Source organism: Canis lupus, chromosome 17 (assembly GCF_003254725.2).
Source record: "Canis lupus dingo isolate Sandy chromosome 17, ASM325472v2, whole genome shotgun sequence".
Classification (NCBI taxonomy): Eukaryota; Metazoa; Chordata; class Mammalia; order Carnivora; family Canidae; genus Canis; species Canis lupus.
In genome coordinates this window covers 57,171,168-57,184,031 of record NC_064259.1, presented here as the reverse complement: position 1 = coordinate 57,184,031, position 12,864 = coordinate 57,171,168, and the positions used below count along the sequence as shown (strand labels likewise).

Here is a 12,864-nt window from a genome sequence, read left to right as displayed (position 1 = left end):
AGCAAAATATTGCCATGATCCGGTCTGCGTTGAGGAAGGAGTTTACAGTAGACATAAAAAAGAAGAATGAGTCAGGAAGCAACTGCTCAGAAAAGACAGGGACTGTCTGAGGCCAAAGAGGTATAGGGAGAAAGACTCAAAAGGCATTTCCAAATCCATGGGGCTTGCTGGTTTGTGAGGGAGAGAGAGAGAGAGAGAGAGAGAGAGAGAGAGAGAGAGGAGCAGACAATGCTGAGAGTAATGCATACTATTAACTAAAAGAGGGTACAGAAAAAGAGGAGCAGGTTTGTAGGGGAACCTGAGAGTCTAAAAATACTAGTCAAGGATTTGCTTTATTAAGGCTTAGAGCTGAGCTACACAGAGATGAGTTAGCCCCTTCCCTGAATACATAGGATTAAACAGGGAAAATTGCATCAATACTATGTTATGGACTCTATCATGTGCAACCCAGTTTTCCCCCAGGTATACTGTGGTTGCTTTCTTTTTAAATGAAGATAATAATGTCTATTCCACAAGGGGTTTTGTGTACAGATTCAATGTGATAAGGTACATAATACACCTTAAATACCTGGAATCACTTGAACTCTGTGTTGCACACAGCTGCTCAACAACCTTTGTTCACTGGCTAACTAGTACCAGTCAAGAGATCTCAGCCTCACTGGGAAAAATATTTAAATATAAAGGAAGAATAAATGGAATGCTAACTACAGTGGAATTAAAAGAGTAAAAAAGAGGATGGGAAATGGAGGATGCAAAATCAGTGGGCTCTGTCTGTTCCAAATCCTAGATAAGAAAACGAAGGGCAGCCCGGGTGGCTCAGCGGTTTAGCGCCTGCCTTCAGCCCAGGGCCTGATCCTGGAGAACCGGGATCCAGTTCCACGTCAGGCTCCCTGCATGGAGCCTGCTTCTCCCTCTGCCTGTGTCTCTGCTGCTCTCTGTCTCTCTCTCTCTCTCTCATTAATAAATAAATAAAATCTTAAAAAAAAAAAAGAAAAAAGAAAATGAAGTCATTATGTGAATTAATGTGGCAAAAGATTCCAGGTCTCTCATTTGAAAAATAAGGAAATTGAAACTCGAAGACTTCCTCTAAGATAAAAACAAAAATTGAGTCCAGCATTCCATATTTGGTTCAGTATTTCAACCAGAGAGCAGCCCAGGAAGCACTGCCAATTTTTGCTTGATTTAGTAGAATGTGGTAAATTATAGAATTAGGGAATGTTTTACATTAGGCAGTAAGTATAGTGGTCAAGAGCGTAGGCCTTGAAACTGAGAAGAGGGCTTGGCAAGCCACCTACCCTCTCTAAAAGCCTCAATTTCCTTGTCTATCAAAGGAGAAGCATAATGGCACCTCTCTTATTAGGGTATTAAGATTAAGCGGAATGATGTACAAGACATACATTGCACAATACATGGCATGCAGTAAGCATTCAGAAAATGTTTGTTATTATTAACTATAAAAACAAGAATTTACCCTCCCTGACTGGCTTAGTGAACTTCTCAGTCAGTCACATGCTAAACTAATGCTGTCATGGAAAGGAAAGAAAATTACTACACCAAAGGTAGGCTACTCCAGACCCCTGCACACAAATACCCACCCAATTTGAATAGTCTTCACATGAGCTTTATCCTTCTGAGATAAGTAGAAAACAGAAAGGAAGAGAAAGAAAAGAAAAGAAGAAATAGGAAAGACGAAAAATAGAATTACTTCTCCAGCAGGCTTTGGCATTAGGTCTACTCAGACAATAAAGTTTATAAGGCTCATGCTGAACTGCTAAAATAGTTTCATTTCCACAAAACTAGATCCTAAATCTTATGATTAGTTATTCCAGTGGATCAAAGTACTTGTAAAATCTACCACTTGGAAATGCAAGTACATACCAATTTACAGCATTATGGTCTAACCCTTCTGTAACCACTTTCTGCAGAAAAATCTGCATGGTTTACCACATTTATCCATTCTTTGTTAGCAAATATTCATATGTAAATTGTTCAATTCTAAGTACAGCCAGAGTGGATCCTAAATTAACTGCATCTGCTTATCTTATCACCAAGTCTTGTCAGCTCTTTGTCAAGATATCTGAGGAATTTTTTTAAAAAGATTTTATTTATTTATTCATGAAAGACAGAGAGAGAGAGAGGCAGAGGCACAGGCAGAGGGAGAAGCAGGCTCCATGCTGGGAGCCTGATGTGGGACTCGATCTCCATCTCGGGACTCCAGGATCACGCCCTGAGCTGAAGGCAGGCACCAAACCCCTGAGCCACCCAGGGATCCCCTGAGAAAAATTTTATACTCAAAAAAGGAGCAGCAGGGCTGGCGGGTAGAGGGCCTCTTTTTCTACATGTCCCCAGAGGAGTATTCACTCATCTAACTAAAGGAAAAGTTTCACTGATGAAGCTAAAATTAAATGACTGGAAGTACAATAAACCCTCATTATAATGTCAAGACCTAGAGCTTGAGAACTAAACTAATGATGAGTTTATAGATTTACTATGTTTAATCAGACTTTCTCTGTGTTGCAACTTGTCTTGTTTCCAGAAATGTCATGTGACCAGGGTGTTAACAGCAAGCAATGTTAAACACAGGATTCTTCTGACCTGATTTCCACCCTGGTTTTTACTGCAAAGTTCAACACAGAACTGGGCTAAGAGTGACCAGTGGTAACCAATTACCTAACTCCTCTCCAAGGTTTCAATTTTAACTGTACAAATTGATCCACTGCTCATAACTTCATATTCATGCATGTGTTTGTGTGTGTTTTTATTAATCTTCAATCACCTTGAAGACAGGGACTATGCCTTATTTTGTATCTCTCATAACTTGCTGCTGGGGTAAGAGCAGGCACTTAAGAGAAAAAAAAAAGCTGGACAGCAAACATTCATTGATAAAATCAGCAAGTAAAAAAAAAATCAGCAAGTAAACTATGTGCTAGAGATTAAAGGTCGCTAAAACCAAAGTTCTTCCCATTGTAGTTCTTGATCTCAGGAAATTCTGAGTGTAGTAAAATGAGAACTGGGATCAGTGAGTGAAAGAAATGGGTATCACATCTTTGCAAGACAGCAGGTTATAAGCCAGAGAGGAGCACAACCTCCCATATAATAGCACTTATTTGGAACAAAAATAAATATGGCCAGATCTCACTTTAAATCAATTCTGTAAACTAAAAGAATTTAAGAAGAAATAGGCTAGCAGGAGGAAGAGTCTCAAAATCTTGTGGGCATTATTCAAAGTGAAAACTAACTCTAAGTAGGTGAGTTTTATTTTAAAATCTTTTCTTTTGAGAACTGCATCTCATCTAGAAAAAGTATAGTTCATAAATATTTTTTGCATATAGAGGAAATGTCTTTTCTGGACCTCTCTGATACCAGTGGGGCAAAGGCATAGCTCTATAAAACAGGGTGAAGTATTATTTTCATAAGGGGTTCTTTGTGTCCTGACCAAGGGACAAATGAGTGGTCCCTACAAATCCCCAGAAACGTATTGTAGTAGCTTCCAAGTGATTTCTTTGTAGATGAAGTTGTTTTCCATTCACCTAGTTTTATTTTTTTTTTAGATTTTATTTATTTATTCATGAGACACACACACAGGGAGAGGCAGAGACATAGGCAGAGGGAGAAGCAGGCTCCCTGTGGTCACTGTGTGACCTTGGACTAGTCATCCCCAAAACTTTGTTTTTATACAATTAATTTAAATCAGAGCTTTTCCCTCTTGCCCATAAGAATTATTATTACACAGCCTGCACTGCTCATCTCAGTTGATGTGAGACACCTAGTCAGAAAGTGTTCAAATCCAAAATGTAATGTGCTTAGACCCTAGGGTAGAGGAAAGACTCTATTCAGTCCCTATCTTTCTAAAGTCATCCACTAGCATGGTTAAGCCCCAAAATGGACACATAGGTTGCCCCAACATGTGACAAGTGTCCTTTGTTGTCAGGGAAAGGCAATAAGGCAGTGTCTTCAATCTCAGTAACCAGAAGACTACAAGACAATGGCACTCTTCTGCCAGTCAGTATCTCATCCCCCAAAGGGATGGAAAAAACCAAGTGGGAAAGTTTCAGCTTATACAATACAAAATACAAAGATCCACATCCTAATAACAAAACTTCTCTATTCAGGTCACTCTTTCAAGCCCTACCCACACCAGTTCTTAGCAGAGGCCTGAAAACAATACCATTTCCTTTCTAGCCCAGTTTACCTTGGTTAGACAAGCAAGGACTGAATTGGCATTGAGGCAGTAGATGGGTTCTCAGGTGATAGGGTATTTGGACAGATGCAGTCAGGGCTCAGTGTGTGTGTGTGTGTGTGTGTGTGTAAACAAGAAAGAGAGAGACAGAAAGGACATAAAGGGTGCTCACTGGGTAGCTGACTTATGAGATTTGTTTACTCATTTGTACTTTCATCCAGTTAGTTACCGAGGACTTACTTTGGATGGGCAAGGTACTGGAAAGAGCAAGGCAGGCATAATCACAGTCCTCAGGGGATTTACAGCTATAGAGGCAATTAACCAGATGATTATAATAATAAAGTGTGACAAGCAGAGGAGACCTAAGGGCACCTGGCTGGCTCAGTCAGTGGAGCATGCAATAGTTGACCCCACGTTGGGGGGGGGGGGGGGTACTTAAAAACGAAATCTTAAAAAACAAAACGAAACAGATGAGAGCATCAGCTGAATGGAAATGCACACATGTGAGAGGTGTAAATGGCAGCACAGGCACACATCCTGTAACTTCTAGCTTTCCAAAGAAACACTCCGAGACTCAACTCAGATATGTCCTAACTTGGGTTGCCCTTCCTCTCAGCTCCCTCATTTTAATCGGTCAGGGAGGAGGGCTATAAATCTGAAACTACAGAGCTGCCAGGGAAAATAAAGGAGGTGGTACTCAGGGCAGTGGTATGGTACAATGCAGTGTATGTAGAAGCGGCTTTTAGGTAAACAGGCTTGAGTGATGGAAGGTAGAAAGGCCCACAGGGACCCCCTGGGTGAATACAAACAGGCCTATCAGGTGACCCACTTCAACATATGACCAATGGACTACTTACAACCAGTTAGTTACCAAAAAAGGGAAGATTCCATACGTGGCCATACCTCCTCACCCTCTGACTTTAAATACGGCCCCCACCCACTGCCTCCGTGCAGACAGCCTCTCCTCTGCGGTCCTGCCTGCCCCCCCCCCCCCCCCCCCCCCCCGCCCGCGCTCCCTTGCGGTGTATTCAATAAACTTCTATCTCCTTTGTTCTGCTTCAAGTGAATCCTTTCACTGTCTGTCACAGGCTTCCACCCAATCTTCACCTCACATTTAAGGGCCCCCGTCCAATCAAGAGACACCCCATTTAGACACCACAGTGTAGACTTTACAACTAAACCATCCTGGGTTCAAATACAAACTCTTTCACATTCTCTTATGTTGAATCACATCAAAGTGCAAATATTCAACTATTTTTTACAGTTTCACAGTTTCACATAGTTCATTATCTACATTCCAGAGGTAAAACCATATAACCCAAGTTTTAGTTGCTTCAGGTGCTAATAGCACTACCTTTCAGGTATTGAAAAATTATATTGAGAATTAAAGAAAAAGATGTAAGTGAAGACACTTGACTTATGGTGGGTGTTCAATAAACATTAAGTAAGATGCATAGGAAGGAGAGAGAGAGAGCTCTTTCTGGCCAACCCTGAGTTTGGGAACCCAAGAAAAGATGAAGGAAAATGGGCCACCTGGGGGGCTCAATTGGTTAAGTGTCTGACTCTTGATCTCAGCTCAGGTCTTGATCTCAGAGTCATGAGTTCAAGCCCTATGTTGGGCTTCACGCTGGGCAGGGAGCCTACTTTTTAAGTAAGAAAAAGAAGTGACTTTCGATTTTGATGGTGCGGGAGCCTGCAGGGGAAAGGGAGAGGCAGGGAGTTCATGAGAAATCTCTGTACCTTCTGCTCATTTTTGCTGTGCACCTAAAACTGCACTAAAAGATAAAGTCTATTTAAAAATATTGAGGAAAATATGAGAGGTGTCTTGGGCTTGTTTTATTTAGACTCTGAGATCAGAGCTCCCAATATACACACTGCCTTGGTGTTCATACTGTTCTGTAACTTAAACCCTTCTCAGCCACCCTAAAAATCTTGGTGGAGTCCCAGCAGCCTCTGTTGATCTGGCCCAACTGAGCTGGCAAGTGAGAAAACATACACATAAATATCAATGATCTCAGTGATTCTCTCCCCCTACCAGCACATTCCTTAGCAGGATGAATCTCTCTCACTTGGCTGGAGCTTCTCCGTTCACAAATAGGCCTGGTTGGGCTTAATTTAGCAAAGTGCAGGCCTCCTGTTAAAGTCAGGGGTGAAGAAAAAAAAAAAAAAAAGTCAGGGGTGAGGCTAGAGCCCCTGCAATCCCCAGGACACCTTGTGTGTAGACAGGAATCCGGCCCCACTGAAGGGGCTGAAAGGCTTACTCTGAATGATTTGTTTCCTTCAGCTATTCAGGAAGGGGAGCTCAGGGGAACCATCCTGTGCTTTCTTTGACTTCTCTTTGGGCAGCAGGTATAGAATTGGGATAAGTAAAAATTTACTTTGGAGTTAAAAGTATAAAAACTATATTAATTTTTCTACAGACAAATCGGTGCACAGGACAAGAGGAACAAAGGAGAACAGTAGAAAAACTTCAGAGCAGGCAAAGGGAGGATTAAGGGACGATAGATTGCAGACTTGGTTTTGATTTGCATTGCTGTTCCAAAGTACAAAAATACCTTCAAAGGCCTAATAGAAGAGAAAAAGAAGATATACCAATGGAGGGTTGGTGAGGCAACTTTGCTCTGCTAAGGAGAGCAGCATCCTAGGAGAGCAACAAAATGGACAGACTCATTGAACATCACATTCCGTTCAATCTGGCTTGCTCACCTGCCTCTGAAAGAAGGAATGGAAGCAAAAATAACTATTGTAAGCATGAGTTTACTTTCTGTTTGTTCTTGTTTTGTGGATGGTGGTAAGACCCAAAGGAAATAAGGTTTGTAAAGCTACTCAGAAATGACACAAGTGCAAGGTTGTGATGTTAATAAAAACTTAATATAAAAAAAAAAAAACCTTACTATTTTAAAGTTACCATGGCATCTAACATGATCTGACATTCATGTCCAAATTCAGCTCTCGGGATCCCTGGGTGGCGCAGTGGTTTAGCGCCTGCCTTTGGCCCAGGGCGCGATCCTGGAGACCCAGGATCAAATCCCACGTCGGGCTCCCGGTGCATGGAGCCTGCTTCTCCCTCTGCCTGTGTCTCTGCCTCTCTCTCTCACTGTCTGCCTATCATAAATTAAGAAAAAAAAAAATTAAAAAAAAAAAAATTCAGCTCTCAATTCTGGATTGATACTTGCTTTGAAGTATTCTCCAAAAAGGATAAAGCCACTCATTGGTGTTCTGCCAAGCGCAGGACAAAGTCCATTTCTCACACTGAAGCTTGCATTACAAACTGGAACAAAGTTCTAGCACCTGGCAGTCACTCCTTGGAAGCCTAGCTGTGTCCTGAAGCTAGGTGCTATGACCAGGTAATTCTTCTGAAGTTATACCTCTGCTTTGGACCAGGAACAGCACTTAGACTGTAGATTCCAAGCTGTTGGAATTGTCCAGGATGGCAACCACAAACCACACACATGTAGCTACTGAAGCCCTGAGATATCACTAGTCCAAACTGAGATGTAATACACATTGGGCTGCAAAAACTAACCACAACTAAAGAATATATAAAATCTCAATAATTTTCAAATATTGATTCATGTTGAAGTGGTAATATTTTAAATATATTAACATTAATTTCATGTGTTTCTTTTTACTTCTTTTGTAATATAGCCACTAGAAAACTATAAGTACATTTGTGGCTCGTATTATACTTCTGTTAGACGGTGCTGCTCTGTAAGATGTTAGGTAAAAGATATACTAGTTTGAAGTACATTGCATGAAGATATGCTCTGACCTGCATCACAGTTAGTTCTGTGGTATAAGAGCACCTTTCAGAGTTTTTATGCAGTTGTGGCATTCATCAAACAACAAAATACAGAAATGACTCCAGCCAATAATAAGTGAAGCAAAATTATCTGGGGGAGAGGGTGGTGGTGATAAGAGGTGATACCAGGTGACTTGAAGAAGTCAGATCACACGGGTGCCTGGGTGGCTCAGTTGGTTAAGTTTCTGCTTTTGGCTCGGGTCATGATCCCAGGGTCCTGGGATTGAGCCCTATGTTGGGCTCCCTGCTCAGTGGGGAGACTGATTCTCCCTCCCCTTCTCCCTGTGCCCCCTACTTGTACCTCCCACTACTGGAGCTCTTGAGTCTAACTTACCTCTCTCTCTCAAGTAAATATATAAAACCTTAAAAAAAAAAAAGATCACAGTATTAACCAAACTATGTCGACAGTAAAATCCAAGTGTCAGGAAGGCAGGCCCCCTCTGTCTTCTCACCATTGTGTCCTCATCACTAGCACAGTGCCCATAAACACAGAAGATGATTATATATTTATCAAATGAAAAGATGTTCAATTTAAAAATATAACCCAAACAATTCTCACCATCAATAATTTCCTCATCTTACACTTTCTTTTCTCAATTTGTTGGCTTTCTACTTCTGCCAACCCTCGGAGAGACTGCTCAGTTCTAGGAGGTTTACCTGGAATACCAGCTTTTGGATCTCTCAGGTGGAGGAAATAGCAAAGACAGTCCCCTTTCTACCTTTTCTGTACAGATCAGCCTCACCTGCAATTTCCAGCATTTGCAATCAATCAGCAAACTTTCTAAGTTTCTATTATGGATTCAATACTAGTGAAGATTATGTTGAAGCTATAGAGGAGTTTGAGATCCAAGTGTTTATAATTTAGAAGGAGATAAGAAATATATGCAAGGAAAGATAATTGCCAGCCAGGGATTAAATAACAGGTGCCAAATAATACATCTGAATTGTAATTGCTGGAACAGTAGAGCAAGTGAAAGATGATTTCAGGCAGTAGTGATGAGGAATGGCCCACCCAAGCAGATGCAATCTGAGTTGGACTCTGAAACCTGAGTAGAGTTTGGAGAAGCAGAGAAAAAAGGATACAGGTGTTCCAGGTGTGAACAAGGATGTGTCAGCAAGAATGAGCACACATGAGGGGGAGTGAGTCACTAGGAACATATTTGCAAATACATAGTGTGAGCATCAAGCTTGCTTCCTATTTCATGAAGGATACTGAAAAAACTGGAAGAAAACTCTGACAATCACTTACCATCACATCTAGCCATCCATCAGCATCTGTGCTCCCATTTGTCTTTGCACTTGTGATCACAGATCAACTGTTCATACTCCTGTCTAAAGCCAAACCTCCTACCTACGCATTAAGTCTCATTCTATCTACTAATAAAAATTCTATCCAGAAAGTCTCTCCTCTCTCCTCTACCAATATTTCACTTTCTACTGGACAATTCTGTTGGTATATAAGTGGCTATTATTTATCTATCTTTTAAAAAATCTTCTATGGACCCCACACTGTTACTAGTTACTGTCCTGTTTCTTTGCTCTCCTTTGCAACAAAGGTCCTCAACATACTCAGTAGTACTCACTGACTCGGCTCCTCCTGTTCTTTTTTTTTTAAAACTAATGCAATAAAAAAAAAAAAAATGCAATCAGGCTTTTGCCTCCACTTGTCCACCAAAATGACTTTATGATCAAGATCACAGGGGGGCATTCATGTTGTTAAATCCAAAGGTTAATTCTCAGTCGTCATATTACTTGACTACCATCAGCATTTCATAAGGTTGCTCCCTCCCTCTTCCACTACACACTTCCTTTATTTGGCTTCCACAACTCCAAACTCACCTGGTTTTCATACCATTTCACCGGTTGTACCTTCTCTTTCTCCTTTGTTGGTTCTCCTTCCTTTGTCTCAAGTGTCAATGTTAGAGTGACCCAGGGCTTTGGACCTTTGGTCTTTTTATCCTCCCCCTTGTTAGATCAGACTCCCTTGGTGATCTCATCCAGTTTCATGGCTTTAAATACCAACTATATGCTGATTCCTCCAATACCTATATCTCCAGCACAACCCTTTATCCAGAACTCCAGACTTATATGCTCAACTGCTTACTTGATATTGCCACTGGAAATGTTCAACAAATATCTCAAACACAAAATGTCCCAAATTAATTCCCACTCTCCACCCTCAAACCTGCTCTATACATAGCCTTCCCTATATTTCAATTATGGCAACTCCATCCTTCCATCTGCTTAGGCCACAATTGACCTGACTTACGTGACCTAACATTTCCACTACTGGGTATTCACCCAGGAGAAATAAAACAAAACTTGGACATGAAATTTCATAGCACCTTAATTCATAATAGCCTATCACTGGACACAACACATACATTCAATAACAGGTGAATGGATAAACAAATTGCATTCTATTCATACAATGGAATACTACTCACCAATAAAAAGAGATGAGCTATTGACATAACAACATGGATAAACCTCAAAACCGTAAGTCCAATACCAGAATCTACACCGTACTATTCCATTTACATGAAATTCTAAAATAGCAAAACTAAGCTATAGACAGAAAGTAGATCGATAGCTTCCTGCAGGGGATTGGCAGCAATGGGACATAAAACAACTTTTTGGGGTGATGGAAATGTTTTACATCTCAACTGTGATGTGATTGCGGCATGGATATATACATTTGTTCAAATTCACCAAACTATACACTTTACACAATTGATTTAAACAAAAGATCAAAGAAAAACAGAAATGATAAGAGTGGCAGTGCAAACAGCCAAGTACAAAAAGGTAAGCAAAGAGCTCAGCAGAGACCACGAATCTGGGATGCCTTCATTGCTTCAGGTCAGCCTTGAGAACTATAAATGTTGTGAGGGTAAAACACAGTAACAAATCTTCCTCTGTTGGCCACTAATATGTTTATTTGCTTCCTTTTTCATCTTCTCTCTGCAAAATAAGTGGGGCGATTGGAAAGACTAACATGGTTCCCTAGGATTCCTGCCTCCTGGTATTCACACCTTTGCATAATCTCTTCCCCTTGAGTATGAGCAAGATGTGTTATTTGCTTCTAACCAATAAAACATGTCAAAGGTGACAGAATGTCACTCCTATGACAATGTTAAGTTTTAAGACTCCGTTTTGCTAGCAGACTTGCTCTAGAGCCTGTTGACTTGATGAAAGAAGTGGCCACATGGCAAGGAATAGAGGTGGCTTCAAGGAACTGTGAGCTGGCTCTAGCTAACACCCAGCAAGAATCCAGGACCCTTAGTCCTATCACCACAAGGAAATGAATTCTGCTAAGAACCCAAATGACTTCAGAAAGCTGATTCTTCCCTAGTCAAGCCTTTAGATGAGAACTTGGCCTTGCCAATATCTTGGTTGTAGCCTAGTAAAACTGAGCACAGAACTCAGTGAAGTCCTGCCTTTACTGCTGACACACATAAAACGATGAGATGATAAAAATGTATGTGTTTTTTGTATTGTTTTTAAAATCACTTTCTAAAAATGGCTTCCTTTGACTACTTTTTTTTTTTTTTTTTTTTTTTTTTTTGAGAGAGGGAGAGCGCTAGTGGGGGGTGAGAGAGGGAGAAGCAGACTTCCCACTGAGCAGGGAGCCAGACTTGGCCTTTGATTCCAGGACCTGGGGATCATGACCTGAGCCAAAGCCAGACGCTTAACTGACTGAGCCACCAAGACACTCCCCACCACCACTTTTTAATACTGTAATCTGCTCTCTGCTCTCACACTTTTTGACCCCTTTACCCTGTTCTACCTTTTTATTTTCTTCCCCCAAGAGAGCTTATTACTTTCTAATATTGTACATATTTTATTTATTTATAATATTTACTGTTCATTGTCTGGCTTCTCATGCCAGAATACAAATTCCATGAGGGTAGGAATGATAGTCTGTTCTGCTCATTGATACATATTCCAATCACCTCCAATAGCATCTGGAACATAGTGCATGTGTTCAATAAATAGCTTTAAATGAATGAGCCCTAAATGCTTAGGTTTCAACTAGGATCAACCTATTCTAATTGTCAGAAGAAACAGAGCACAACTAATCACCATAATGTCACATACTGACACATCTCAAATCTACTGTTAGCTTATCTCTGAGTCTGTTCTTCCCCAAATTAAAAATTCCAATTCCATTGTCTTTTTCTTATAAGGCTCATTTTCGTAATTTCCTCTGAACTCCCGGAGTCCCATATCAGAGTCAGCACAAGTCTGACAGGACAGTGTACAGGGATAAGGACAGCCTGGTTTCTATTACATTCCACATAGCAATTTGCACCTGTTTCACAAACAAAAATGAGGTCAATGCCACCTTTTAGTGTAGATATACCAGTGAGACAATGCTACCTCTTCCTGCCACAATCTTGGTGAAAGCCACTATGAAAATAGATATCATTTTACTACAGCTCCTTTTCTCTTTGGTCAGTCCTTAATACAATGTAGAGTTATTCACTAAAAGGCATCATTTGCATTTGAAAGAGCGACTAACTTTAAATTCTGAAGAATGTGCCAATGCGTTGCTTATTAACTGAAGAATCAGGCCATGTAGCTGCTGGGATACCAGGTATACTCCCAGAGGCTAATCTGGTTCTGTGAAAAATGGGGACAAGACACCAACTTCCTAGAGCTATAATATGGTTGAGATTAAAATATGTGTAAAATGCAGAGAATGGTGCCTGGCATGTGGTAAACACTAAATGGACATCTTCTTCCTCCCTTGGGTTTAAATGGGAAGCACTTAGCATTTATTTTCCATGTGTATGTATGAGTTTAAGGGAAGGGGATAGAGGATAGGGGACAAAGAAGGACAGAAAGAGTCTAAATTTGGGGGAAACATTGACACCAGAGG

General features: G+C 40.7%; 1 protein-coding gene across 28 annotated transcripts in view; it reads right to left on the bottom strand.

Moving 5' to 3' along the window:
* The window catches only part of LOC112664092 (phosphodiesterase 4D interacting protein), a 400,486-nt gene that overhangs the window by 290,676 nt on the left and 96,946 nt on the right, over positions 1–12,864 (bottom strand). The window lies entirely within an intron of this gene.